The sequence below is a fragment of the Hippichthys cyanospilos genome, chromosome 22 (genome assembly GCF_059441005.1).
Source record: "Hippichthys cyanospilos isolate Australia breed blue-spotted pipefish chromosome 22, RoL_Hcya_1.0, whole genome shotgun sequence".
NCBI classification, from domain to species: Eukaryota; Metazoa; Chordata; class Actinopteri; order Syngnathiformes; family Syngnathidae; genus Hippichthys; species Hippichthys cyanospilos.
Window position 1 is genome coordinate 9,745,208 of NC_142390.1, and position 14,187 is coordinate 9,759,394.

A 14,187-nucleotide genomic window follows, 5' to 3' on the forward strand; every position below is an offset into this window, starting at 1 on the left:
GAGAACTGCAAACGCACGACTCCAGGCCGTTTCAACTTTTCCTACAGTCTGTCAATGTAAACAATGTTATCAGCAAAACTCGCCTTTGTCTCAGCGTCAAGCTCCAGCCCAAGTTTCTGAACGCGTGCATTGTTGGCATAGTGCACCAATTTGACAACTCTCGCAAAGGAGCCGTTGCACAAACCTGCCTGAACATCAATATTGCGGGTTACCATAACACGAGCACCAATGGCCACCTTTATCGAGTCCGGCAACTCGTTCTTCGCCCCTTGGACAGGGGCGGCTTGTCTCGCCATTCTGTCAGTCCTATGATCTTTCTTGTAGTCGTCTGCATCGAGAGTCACAATTTCGTCATGAAGCAGATTCAGCATCTGAGTGTTATGGTCATTTACTTGTTTGTTTGTGGCGAAAACATGCAGAACTTCCTTCGGGCAGTTCTCTGGAACGGTGTAAGTCATAGCCAGCAAAGCTCTGTCCACTTCCGACAGATCATGGGACTTCTCTTTGACGCGAAGTCGGTTCAGAAGTTCGGCAAACGGAACGTCATCTTTCTGCCTCATGATTTCAGTCAAAGTGATAATTTGGAAGCTGTCGCGCCAGTGGTCCAGCCTGGTGGGATCGCAAACACACAAAGGTTTGGACTGTCTCACAGGAGGGAGCTGATAGAAATCCCCGACGCCGATAACAGACATGCCACCAAATGGTAAATTGATTCCTTTGATTTGCTTCAACATGGCGTCAACATATGCAAAGAGGTCTTTCGACACCATGGAAATCTCATCGATTATGAGAATTTCAGCAAGCGATAGCTCCGCTCTCACTTCGTCCAGTTTGTTGCCCAGGCCGTGATATGGGGGTTTTAGGCTTCTTGGCAGTTTCAGCAGGCAGTGCAAAGTCACAACTGAAATGTTGAAGGCCGCGTTGCCAGTGAAGGCTGCAAGAATTACCGTCTGTTTGGAAATGTCCACATCCTCAGCTGCGCGTGGCAGTCTGCACAGTATTTTTGTAGCCTCTGCGTGAATACATTTGATTAAATGTGACTTTCCCGTTCCGGCGCCACCATTGATGTAATAGAAGAACTGCCGAGGTTTTAAGCCACACGCGTCGTATGCACCAATCTCTGACCAGGTAGAAGGCACACGCTTGCTTTTGGTTAAGGTTCCGATACATATCGCGCAATACAGCCGGACCGATGTGAGCTGCTTCCGTCGCGGTAGACGTTTCCGATACCTCTGACCTGACGTTGTAGTCTGGTATATTTTCCTCTGCGGCATCGCCGTGATCATCTCTTGCATTGATTTCCTCGATGCACTTGAGTCTTTGCAGTTCGCTTTCTGGCGCTAGCTGGTTGAAGCAAAATTAGCCAAGCACATTGCTTCAAATTCCTCCGTTTGAGGTCTGCTATTATACTTTTCTGGCAAGCCGGTCATCCACACTTCAACGGACTCCTGCGTTTTGCCCTCAAGGTATGAGAGGGGATAACTCAATTTCAGCGCATTGTCACTGGTTTGTACAAAAACCACACTGCGGGACGCTTGCTTCATATGGAGGCCACATACGCGTGCGACGCACTCTTGTGCACTCACCTCTCTTTTCTTAGAGTACGCTTGCATGATTTGTTTCATTTCTTCGCTCTCGTTGACATTTTTGCTGCGTGAGTTCTCAATCACCGATTTCAGGTACTGGCTCAGACCGTGCTCAGCTTTGCTGATGTAGCTGCAGATGTAGGTAATGCAGGAATAAGCGTTCAGAATGTACTGAATGTCCATATTTGCCTTCTCTGGATTTTCTCCATCACACTCTTCACGTCTCATGATCATGGTTCTCTTGCACGGCTGCTTGGGGAAACCAAAACCGCATTGCGCGCCAGGCACTTTGACACACGTCTTTGAATGAGACATACTGTCCATCTGAACCTCTGTGACTTTTTGATGCAGTTCGGGTTCCTTTTCCGTATTGGGCAGCTCAGCGGAAATGTAGCGCGACACAAAATCGCAGATTTCTTGATCTGAGGCCTCCTCAAAGACGGGGGCGCCTTCAACCCAAATAAGGCAATGGATGTGCGGACTTCCTCTGTGCTGAAACTCCAATCTGTAAAAGTAGTTGACCACTTTTCCAATGGGTTGTGCCGGAGACAGGAGCAGGTCTCTGAACAGAGCTTCCACACGTTTGTCAAACATGCGCATCATTGTCACCGGATTGCTGCGGAGAATTTCACGCTTTGTGGCCCAGTCGAGGTCAGCAAAAATCACCCGTTCACCTTGTTGCGCTTTGATGGCGGTGATGACTTCCTCCCAATGCATTTTAGCAGCGGAGAATGTGCAGAAGAACGTGGGTGTGCCCAGTTGCCGAATCATGGCAAAAATGTCCTTGAGGCATTTCTCCCAATAGGCTGGCGTGCCCCTTAATGGCGCCATGAAACGGACAGCGTCTTTGCTGTGTATCAGTTTTTCAACTTCCCTTTTATCCTGCAACATAGCATTGTTTATTCTTCGACCATCTCTGGTAAAAGGTTTACCTTTGCATAGCTGTATTCTTATGCTTGATGTGGCCTGGTGGATTTCAGTCACAAGCTGAGCAAAGAACAAGTAGTTAGTGTCTCTGGCAAAACGTTCATCCACACCAGACAGTCGCGTTTTGAAATACTTGCTTGGTGTGAGTTTAATCTCCCTCTCTTCATCAAGAGTGTTTTCCCCAGTTGGAAACTGGACTGGGAAAGCCATGGCCTCAAGTTTGGGTGTCTTGAAAAAGCTTATCGGGTTATTTCTTTCTGCGGGAGCAACAGAGTAAATTCCCTCAGTGAAACTCATAATTTCCTCTGAAACATTGTTGGAGACATGATTCGAAAATTACGGCACCACTGGGTTCATCTCCTCCTTGCACAGTTTGGGCATGTTGCCGTGTTTTGTCACTCTTACAATTTTCTTTGTCATTGTTTATTTCGTGGAGTGCATCACTCTCAAATCTGTTTATCTGGAGCAGATCTTCCTCATCAAAGTCACTCATATTCATTCCGTCTTCAGAAGAGCTACTTTCATCATCGGTGAGCGTTGGGTCACAAAGGTCAGGGTCGTCACGAATTATTATGTCGCTGTACTGTGAATGGACCTGCTTCTGTTTAATCAGAGCACGCATTAGGTTAGGCCAAGTGACAGTTTGAAGTACCTGATGACCTTTGTAGCAAAGCCGTCGCTTCAGTTTCACTCGCAAAAGTTGTGATTCACTTCTGGGTCGTGGCAAGATGTTTACTGTCTCTTGCACTTCTGATGGAACACACAAAACATTTGCTCGAATGGCTCGTTGCTGACCTTTCGGAAGAGGAATAATTTTGGCGAATACCACATATTTTGATATGAGATGCCTCTCTCATATGTTTAAACCACAAAGCTCATTTGGAATATCTGCGAGTTGGAGGTTATTAGCAACCGCTACAGCTGGCATTTTGCCATTTTTAAGATGCTCAAAGCAAGTGTGACAAATCCACTCTTGTTTTCTTTCCTCTGGTACTTTGCATGATGGTTCACATTCATGATTACAAATATGAACATACTTTCCTGTGAGGCAATTTTCAACAGTATGTTTATTTTTCTTATAAGTACTGCGCTTAAAAGGGTGCACTTGGTGTTGCCAGCCAACTGCAGGGCAAATAGAGATAACAAACATCCACACACCCATTTACTCCTAAGCACAATTTAGTACGTCCGATAGACCTGCCATCCATGTTTTTGGAGTGTGGGAGGAAGTCGGAGAGAACCCACACAGGCTCGTGGAGATCATGTATGATACATTCATGACAAAAATTGCAGAGAATTTCTGTTTGAATGGTTTTAATCACTGAGTCCTGCAGACACTTTAAAACCTCTTACATCCCGCATATTTTTGAGAAAATACTCAATGTCATTAATTTTTTCAAATTTGAATACAAACTTATCTAACCGGCCATAGTCATGGTCTCCACTCATTCTCATTTCTTTGACAAGTCTTTTTCTTTCTTCCTCATCCATGGAGAGAATTTCGGGGTATACGAGCCAGGACCCTACGTCCTGGTTCGACACCATTCAGCAGCTGCCATGCAATCTTTTATTACCTTGTCCTGCAAAAAACATGGTGAAAACACTCTTTGAAAATTGATCTCGTCATTGTATGATAAACACTTTCTCATCCACACATCTGGACAATGTGCAACTGTGAATAACATTGAAGGCAAAATAAATAAATTAAAAAAATGGAATAATTAATTATAAATTTTAATGTGTATAAATTTTAATAAATATGATAATGATTTCCCTTTTTTTCCAAATGTTTTCATTTTTAGCCTTATGATGGTAATGCAGTTCGTCATTCTGCTGTTGTCTTTCCTGACTTGTTCTCAACATTACTGATAATTGTTTCTTTTCATTTGATAGCTGCTAAGCCCAACTCCGAAGATGGGGCTATGGGGTACATTGACGGGGTTTTGAGGGGGAAAGAGGAAAAACTCTGGTAGCATGACTTGGATATATGACCTTTGACCTTGTGGTGTATTTTGTATGATGTATTACAAATTAAAAAAAAATATAAAAAAATAAAATAAAAATATCCAACTAATTAAAGAAAACTATTTTGTATATGTAACTTTGATGATATCTCGTGTATGATAATATTTGAAGTTAATTTTTACAATAAACTGCCACCTTGCCTAAAACAGGATTAGCTGGACTACAAACTAAACGTGTGAAGCTGTCTGTGTGCCAACAGTAATAAATGTTATTTTCTGATTATATTAATCCTTTTGAATAGTAGATATTCTAAATGCTAAAATGTATCTATTGCCTTATTGTACTTAGCTGTGAGAAGATCTGACCTCGACCATGCCTTCTGTGGATGTGATCTCTCCAGGTCTGTAAAAAAATGAGAACCAAATGTTCACATGTCTGAGCCAAGACTAAAGCAATGTAGTAAGATGTACACTTGGTCCTTACTTATAGTCCTCAAATGATCAGAAGTACACATTCAGACTGGTACAGTGACATATTGAACTCCTGAAGCCACCAAATCAGTACCTAAAAAAATGTTCCATTTATAACCTGTCAAGTACAATTCTATGGATTTTTGATGCCTTATATATTTATGTATATTCCCTATTAATGCCAAAGCACACAGTTTATTAAATGCACATGTATGTAATTTCATAAGTGTGTATCTATGTGTAGCTGCCTGCTAGAAAACATGCTGCATGAACTGTGGGAAAAGTAGGTACTGTACATGTGGCACCTTCAAATGTCTGCTGTGGCGCTGTAACTACATTTTATATGTGTAGCCATGGACAGTAGAACCACTATTGATATTAATGTACTGTATATGAGCGGTTGTATGATACATATTTTTCTCTGTAGCTCACCTCAGGCAAAAGTACTTCAGTGAGGAAGAGCTGATTTTCAGCAGGACCTCTGGCAGGTGACAGGATTTTGTCCAATCTTTGTATAATATCTTCCGTCTGGGTTAACAAGGTAATATGGGACATAGGAAAATAGTTTATACCATCACACATAAGGTAAGTGAGAAGGGAACAAACACCTAATACCTGTTGCAGTGTCACATTTTGATCTGGAATGGCCATCACACTTTAAGGATATACATATATATCAACATCTGTACCTATGATGTGGAGGTTAAATTGTTTCAAGATTTCAAATAAAAAACATAATTTCAGTCATTGTTTTTAAACTACTGCATTCCTCCTTTGGTTGCATGGTTGTAGATGTTGATAACACAAACTAACATTATATTTTAAATTAGTCCCTCACGGCACATGTATTGTACATTTTGAAATTGTGTGTATTTTGAACTTTTTAAAACTGGTTAGATGTGCCGCCAAAATTACAAGTGAGAATATAATAGCGGCTGAACTTCAAGTTTTGTACTTCCTGATGCAAACCTAATAATCTTCTAAGTGGGAACTTGTTATGTTTCTGTTCTGTAGCATTAAAAACCCACATATTGACACAGTGACCGATCAAAAATCAATGTGCAACCTACTTTTTGGTCCCAAACAAACTTGAAATTATAAGTAGTTAGAGTTGTTTCTCCTAAATGTGAACAAAATGACACTATTTTACAGGCGGTACCTTTATGTCATCAAAGCAGGTGACATGTTGACTGTAATATTTTCTCAGCGCAGCAACAACTCCCCTCCATTTCCACAGATACATTCGGTTGGATAAGATTTTGCTATCCAGAAGTTTTCTTTCCAAATCCTGCAATAATATATAAATATAATAGTATGGTGATTTTGACTGCTTAAAAAATTGTTAAGAAAATACATATCTTTTATCAAGAAAATACTCGTGCAGATCACAGAACGCCCTAACATACCTTTATTTCGTCATCTGTCAGAATGTCCTCTGCATTTGCATTTTCCAGGATTTAATCTCTGTCAGAAGAGTCAACAAGATTGGACCAATATAATACATGTCTGTCTTGGCAAGCTAAATAAATGGAACTCATGGAAATGTATACATTTTTTGTTGTTGTAGTTGACTACCTACAACCACACTGAAATAGTAAAGACATGAGTGATAACCATCGACATACTCTGTAAAAAAACATAACTACCACAAACTTAGACGAGAATGTGATGTGCTTACATATTGTAGGTGGTGGTGCATCCACAAAAGAAATTCTTAGTCGTCCAATCCCCTTCCACACCAGCACACTGGAAATGCAACCAATTGTTGCAACCCGTGCACTGCACCCAAGGATAGTCTTTGATTTCATGGTGTAAAACACTGTTGACAAACAGATGCGGAACATATTAACTACTGTATTTCACATCTCGGTGTAGTATTAGCTGATTTAAACTATTGCTTGCTTAGTTATGTCTCACAATAAGTTTTTGTAATTCAGTAGTGATTTGGATTTGTCTGATATGGTCTACTGTGCTGTGTGCTTGTAATATTTAGGTTTTTATTCATGCTGTACACACGTGGTTGTCCCAGTTGCGCGCTGGAACAAGCATGACTTTATAGTCCAGGCAAGGCAATGGATGCTGGAGTCAATTTCTCTTGCGTCCGCCTCTTGTAGTTTTTGTGCTTTTTTTTTTTTTTTAAATAATTCGTCAGCAGTTGATGGGAAGTCCTAAGTAACAGATGTCTGTTATACATTATCTTTTTATGGAGTAAAGCAGAAACTCCTCTTACCTCTACATTGACATGCTTCAGAATACTTGCAGCATGGTGTAGACGTAGAGTCCTGCACTGATTGAGTGTAAGAGTCTCTGCTGTGATGTCACGGTTCAGGACTTCATTTTCAGCTGCCTAGTTTGGAAGACAAAACATTGATTGTTAAAATCCAACCGTACTTGCATTTAACAGAATTAAAAGCAGCCTGATTAATAGTCAGCTCACAGAGCACACAAAAATTCCACAATTAAATGTGTCTTGCTGCTTCCACTGAGGAGGACAAATGACAGTCCATCCCTGAAGTCCACCTGAATTTCTGAAAACATTTCTACAGAAAAAAAATGATAATATTAGTAACAACCTTTAAGCAGATTATGCGAAAAAACTCAGATGTATGAATAACTGCATAAGTAGAACACTTTTACCTGAGTAGGTTCATGTCCTCATTGCTGATGTCACAGTTTTGTTGAAGTGAGTCATATATCCTTATTTGTTTTAGATCAAAGTCAAAAACCTGGAAAGACAATCAATAACATGCTTATGACAAAAGCTATTTCCTTCCTTTTATAGTTCATGAATGGAAACAAACACAATAAACAGATTTATGTAAATATGTGTCTGTCTTGTATTGTGTGTGGTTGTGTATATACACCCACATACATATATACACACACACACACACACACATATATATATATATATATATATATATATATATATATATATATATATATATATATATATATATATATATATATATATACACACACACTCTCACACACACACACACACAATCATAAAGACAGACATAATACAATAATGCTAATGAAAGTATACTCACCCAAAGAATAAAATGGTTACCAGTCTCTGCAGATGAGTGGCCAACAAGCCGGGGAAGGAGCAGCTTCTTTGACATCTGAAATATGACAATTACATGAGGTCAGACAAGACACATAATATTCAGGGTTCTTGTAAAATGGATGGTACTTACAGGGATGTGCTTCAGCAACTTTTCACTCACAACGCCATCACTCGTCCATTCCCGATAACACAAAATGTAGTCGAAATGACCCAAAGAAGCACACTGTAAAATAAAATGTGATATTGATTGCAGCAAAAACAGTTAAAACATTATAGAAAGATTAAATCTCTTACCATGTGTTCTTGGGCCAGTTGTGCGACACGATAGTTAACAGCCTAAAAATAACAAAACACTTTAAAACATTCAAATAATAAAATAAATCACCCTTGCTTCACGACATTGTTTTCATTCACTTACATCGTCTGTCAACCATGGCATATCCATGGTTGATTCGTCTCCAACAAATACACTCGAGCAAACACTGTAAATGTCCCTTATGGTAATGGGATATCGCCTTGAGATATTACTGAACACTTGATTGACATCCTGTGAGCATCCCAACAGCTTCTGAGGTTTTTCCTGTATAGGAACAAAAATAAAAATAAAAACATAATTTGCAACAATATATGACTTCAACCAAAAAGGTGAGCAATTACCTTGTCATTGTCAGTAATAATATAGTCCTGAACTTTGAAAGAAGACCTCACAACGTTTTGTGGAACGTTGTCATCTGAAAAACGCTGATCTTCTTTCACTTCTGAATTAAAAAAAAGGGGTGTAAGTTGAAAGCTTTGTCATAAACAAATTCATTTTCACAGATCAACCAGATCAGAATGTAGACGGAGCAATCCTTGGAGATCAACAGCCAAAGGGCTGCTGCATAACGCCTCCATGTTTGCTTTAAATTTTTGATTTATTTTCTCATTGTGGAGCTCAATTAGAATTCTCAGAGTGTGCTTGAAATGTGGCTCCTTCATTTTGCATAATGAGTAGCGGACAGAGGCAAGTTCGCGATTAAACTGTTCTGCCACGGCAGAATTCACCTCTGTCTGCAGGCTTGGGCAGATGTTCAAGCTTCATAGCTTTTCTTGGGGACGTCTGTGATTTTTTTTCATGAAACCTGTCATAGAGGGAATATTGTTCAACTGTTCCCATAACTGGATGTTCTGTGTTCATGCGGTCACTGGATGATCTTTTATGTACAGGCAATGGGGACCGAAGTTTCTTCACCCATTCTTTTTCTACATGCAGCTTTTTAGTTGTGGCCAATTCTACATTTTCTCGAGTGGGAGCACATAACCTGCCATCATGAGGTTGAAAATATTGTTGTTTTGTTCTATTGTTTGTATGTCACGCAACCTGTCCAGCCACATCGGAAATAGTACACGTTGGGAAATATCTGAAACTGAGTAGTCCGTCTGTATGGTCCCTTGCAGACTCTGTTCAGAATAATATATTTAGGTAGTATACAATTCCATGAACACAGGAAAAATGAAGGACACCACCTAGAGAGAAAAAAAAAATTCAGATGCTAAAATATTGTCATGTGTTAAAAAATTAATAAGTTAAATAATCTTCACCCCAAGCTTTTTGCAGTTTTAAAAAAAGCTTAGGATATATATCCTTGAAGTTTAACAATTCCTGCAGTCTGTTTATAAGGTCCGAAATTGAGCCTTCTTCAGACACTCCCAAGGAAAAGCACATGTCCTGCAGGGTTTTTTTCTGAGGCTGCAACAGTCAACAGAAAAAAGACAATACAGATGTATTATTGTCGAACAATTCAAAGATATGGATAATAATAATAAAAAAAAAACAAAAAACAAAGTCTTAAGATACAATAATGTTCACTGACAAAGCGATATCAACACAAAGTCTACCTTCTTGGTCTCTATGACGTCAAGTAAAATATTTTCGTCAACCTTTTTGACGGTATATTTGTTTTCTTTGCGCCGTTCCTTCATTGCCTTCTTGTATTCCGTTTTTGGGAGAATGTTTCCCACGCCCATCCATGGAGCCAAAAGTGAATGCCCAATGCAGTGGTTGTAGAGATTTGCCATAGATGTTCCTATTCATAGAAATACATAGAATACAATTGTACATGAAAACATGCACACATCCAGACGTACATGTGTGTGTGTGCGTGTGTGTGTGTGTATATATATATATATATATATATATATATATATATATATATATATATATATATATATATATATATATATATATATATATATATATTGTGGCAAGATGAAGAAACGCACGATGCTGTTTTAGTATACGTCTTTACTCTTCACTTGTCAACACAAAACTGAACAAACATGGTACACATCATCAAAGACATAAAACACAAAGTTCAAAGATTCACAATCTCTTTCAACTTGCCTACTGGGTGTGCGGCCAGGTCCTAATGCCCGCCACACAGCTCCCCCCCCCGAACACCCAGTTAGGCACTTTGAACGAAAACTTCACTGGGGGTTTCACCAGCCTGCCGCCCCGAGTACGCAGTACCTTCCTGTGCGGAGCGGTTGAAACCTGGGGGCCAGGCTTAGGAGCACGACACGCTGGGCTAACGTCGAAAGGCGAGGCTGAGGGCTTTGGAGGACGACCACGGCGAGGGACCTTGGCTGGCAGGACCTCCTCTCCTGCCAAGACATGAGCCGGTTTGAGTCTATCCAAAGCTACACGCTCCCTACGGCCACCCAAATCCATCACAAAATTTTTAGCACCATGTTCTAGTACTCTAAACGGGCCATCATAAGGTGGCTGTAGCGGTGAGCGGTGGCCATCGTGTCGTACAAAAACAAAACGAGCAGACCTGAGCGCCGAGGGTATGAACACTTTAGGAAAACAATGGTGAACTGCCAAAGAAGTCCTGGGCCCTCTCAACGAAGGGGGAAAGGGACGCACGTCGGGACCTTCAGGGAGAAACTCGCCCGGAACCCTAACAGGCTGCCCAAACACCAGTTCTGCAGGTGCAGCGTCAAGATCCTCTTTTGGAACCAAATGCAATCCGAGTAACACCCATGGCAGGCGGTCGACCCAACTACCATCTGAAAGGGTGGCCCGCAATGCGGCTTTAAGTGACCGGTGAAAACGTTCGCACAAACTGTTGGCCTGAGGGTGGTAAGCAGTAGTTCGATGTACTCGCGCACCCAAAGACTCAGTCAAAGACGTCCAGAGCTCAGACACAAATTGGGGTCCCCTATCCGAGGTGATATCGGAGGGCGTGCCAAAACGTGCAACCCAGGATGACAGGAACGCGCGGACTATGTCTACGGTGGCCGTGGAGGACAGGGGAACTGCCTCAGGCCACCGAGTGGTTCGATCAACCATTGTGAGCACATGTGTAAAACCCTGCGACGGAGGGAGGGGACCTACCAGGTCTACATGCACGTGGTCAAACCGCCTGGATGGAATCGGAAAAGGCTCCAGATCGGCCTTGGTGTGTCGGTGAACTTTGGCGCGCTGACATGAGATGCAAGCAGCTGCCCACGTCCTGACATCCCTGCGTAGCCCAGGCCAGACAAACTTGGCACCCACAAGCTTGACTGAGGCCCGAACGCCAGGGTGCGAGAGGGAGTGAATCGAGTCAAAAACCCGACGGCGCCATTCCACCGGAACAACAGGCCTTGGGCGGCCTGTGGACACATCGCAGAGCAGTGGAGGACCACTGTCTTTCAAGATCACTTCCTTGAGTCTCAGACCTGTACCCTTAGATTTAAGGAGGCGAATGTCCGTATCATGGAGCTGGTCAGCGGCCATTCCCACAAAATCCACACCCAGTTGGACGGGACACACAAGTGCACGCGACAAGCAATCGGCTACTGGGTTGCACTTTCCGGCTACATGCCGAATGTCTGTGGTAAATTCGGAAATGGCCGCCAAGTGACGCTGCTGGCGCGCTGACCATGGTTCCGTAACCTTTGACATGGCAAATGTAAGTGGCCTATGATCCACGTAGGCAGTGAAACGACGCCCCTCAAGCAGGAAACGAAAATGTCGCGTTGCCAGATATAGCGGCAGCAACTCCCGGTCAAAAACACTATACTTGCGCTCGTTATCCTGCAGCCTACGACTGAAAAATGCAAGGGGCTGCCAAACCTCTCCCACCAGCTGTTCCACCACTGCTCCCACCGCAACATCCGACGCGTCGGTAGTCAAGGCCACCTGCGCTGTGGAGATTGGGTGGGCAAGGAGGGCTGCGTTTGCGAGGGCTTGCTTAGCCCGCTGAAAGGCCCGCACCTGCTGAGGGGACCATTCCAGGAGGTCTTTAGCCTTCTTTTTTCGCAAGGCGTCGTAAAGAGGCTGCAGGAAGTGGGCTGCATGGGGTAGGAAACGGTTATAAAAATTAACCATGCCTAGAAACTCCTGCAGCGCCTTGACTGAGGCAGGACGAGGAAAATCCATCACTGCCTGCACTTTGGAAGGCAAGGGAACCGCGCCCTCTGCTGAAATCCGGTGGCCCAAGAAATCGATCACAGACAGACCAAATTGGCATTTTGCTGGGTTTACGATAAGACCGTATGACTCGAGGCGCTTGAAAACGTGCGTCAAGTGCGACAGATGTGCCTCGGGTGTAGGACTGGCCACCAGAATGTCATCGAGATAGACAAACACAAAATCGAGGTCACGCAGCACAGAGTCCATCAGCCTTTGAAAAGTCTGTGCCGCCCCCTTCAGACCAAACGGCATGCGCAGAAATACAAAATGTCCGAATGGGGTTATCACTGCTGTTTTGGGCATATCGTCCGGATGCACAGGAACTTGGTGATAACCCCGGACCAGGTCCACTTTGGAAAAAAAAGTGGTGCCAGCCAAACAAGAGGAAAAATCTTGAATGTGTGGAATGGGGTAACGGTCATGTGCGGAGACATTTTTAAGACGGCGGAAATCCCCACAAGGCCGCCAGGAGCCGTCCTTTTTGGGGACCATGTGCAAAGGTGAGGCCCATGGGCTATTAGAACGCCTAACAATGCCTAAACGTTCCATTGAAGCGAACTCTTCTTTCGCAATTGCCAATTTGGCCGCGTCGAGGCGTCGTGCGCGGGCATAAGCTGGCGGGCCCACTGTGGGTATAAAATGTTCCACGCCATGCCTAGTATCAATGGTGGAGAAAGCAGGAGTCGTTAGCGACGGGAAATCTGCTAACAATCGCTGATACACGTCACTCACGTTCAAATAATTTGCGTGTCTTAACAGTCCAAACCCCCCAGCCTCACAAGGGAAAGTATCAAAAGACACCGGGTCGATCAGGCGGCGGTTAGCAACATCAACCAGCAGTCCCTGTGCACATAGAAAGTCCGCACCGATAAGTGGGATTGTGACGGCGGCAACTAGGAAATCCCACTGGAAATTGTGTCCATTGAAGCGCATTGTCACCAACCTGGAGCCAACGCTGTTGATGGGGGTACCGTTAGCCGCACGCAGCTGCGGCCCGCAACCAGCTACCGCGTTGTCCTTGACGGTGAGTGGAAGTATGCTGAGCTGCGACCCGCAGTCCACCAGGAAACGTCTCCCTGACAACGAGTTGGTGATGAAGAGCAGCTCGCTTTCCTCGCCGGCGCCCACAGCCGCTACTGAGCGCCGGCGACGGAGTTTCCCGCCGGCCCGTCATAGGTGCAAGGGGGAACACATCGTCGAGCCTTGGCACCAAAACGCTGATGAAACTGACATGGAGTCTTCTTACGCCGCTTCGATACTGCCGCTCCAGCCACAACTGCCGGTTCCATATCTCCCGTCGCTTCCAGGGAAAGATTCATCGCCAAACTCTGCACCGTGGAGCATTTTGTGGCCAGGAGGATCAGATCTGCTTCCTCAGCTAAAGTCCAGTAATCCCCGGTAGCCAGACAAACAGAGTTAGCCAACATGGCTCGCACAGGAGGTGGTAGTTGCCGGAGGAAAATGTGTGGGAAAAGGAATCCGCCCTCATCCGAGCCCAGCAGTGATAACATCTTGTCCATGAGGTCCACTGCTGTGCCATCACCTAATCCCGGCAGAGAAAGGAGCCTGTCTGCCCTTTCTGACACCGACAAACTGAACCGCTGAAGCAGAAACTGCTTAAGCGCGACGTACTTTCCATCTTGTGGAGGGTCGCGTAACAGTTGCATTATGCGACGTGTAGTCAGCTGGTCGAGGGACGCCACAACCATGTAGTACCTCGAGACA

General features: G+C 43.6%; 1 long non-coding RNA gene across 1 annotated transcript; it reads right to left on the bottom strand.

Moving 5' to 3' along the window:
- Positions 1-6,171: 6,171 nt before the first annotated feature.
- On the bottom strand, positions 6,172-6,767 carry LOC148405836 (uncharacterized). Its single transcript, XR_015864150.1, has 3 exons — positions 6,627-6,767; positions 6,355-6,412; positions 6,172-6,236 (listed from the first exon to the last, which is right to left on the bottom strand). It is a non-coding gene; the product is annotated as an uncharacterized LOC148405836 (long non-coding RNA).
- Between the last annotated feature and the right edge of the window lie 7,420 nt (positions 6,768-14,187).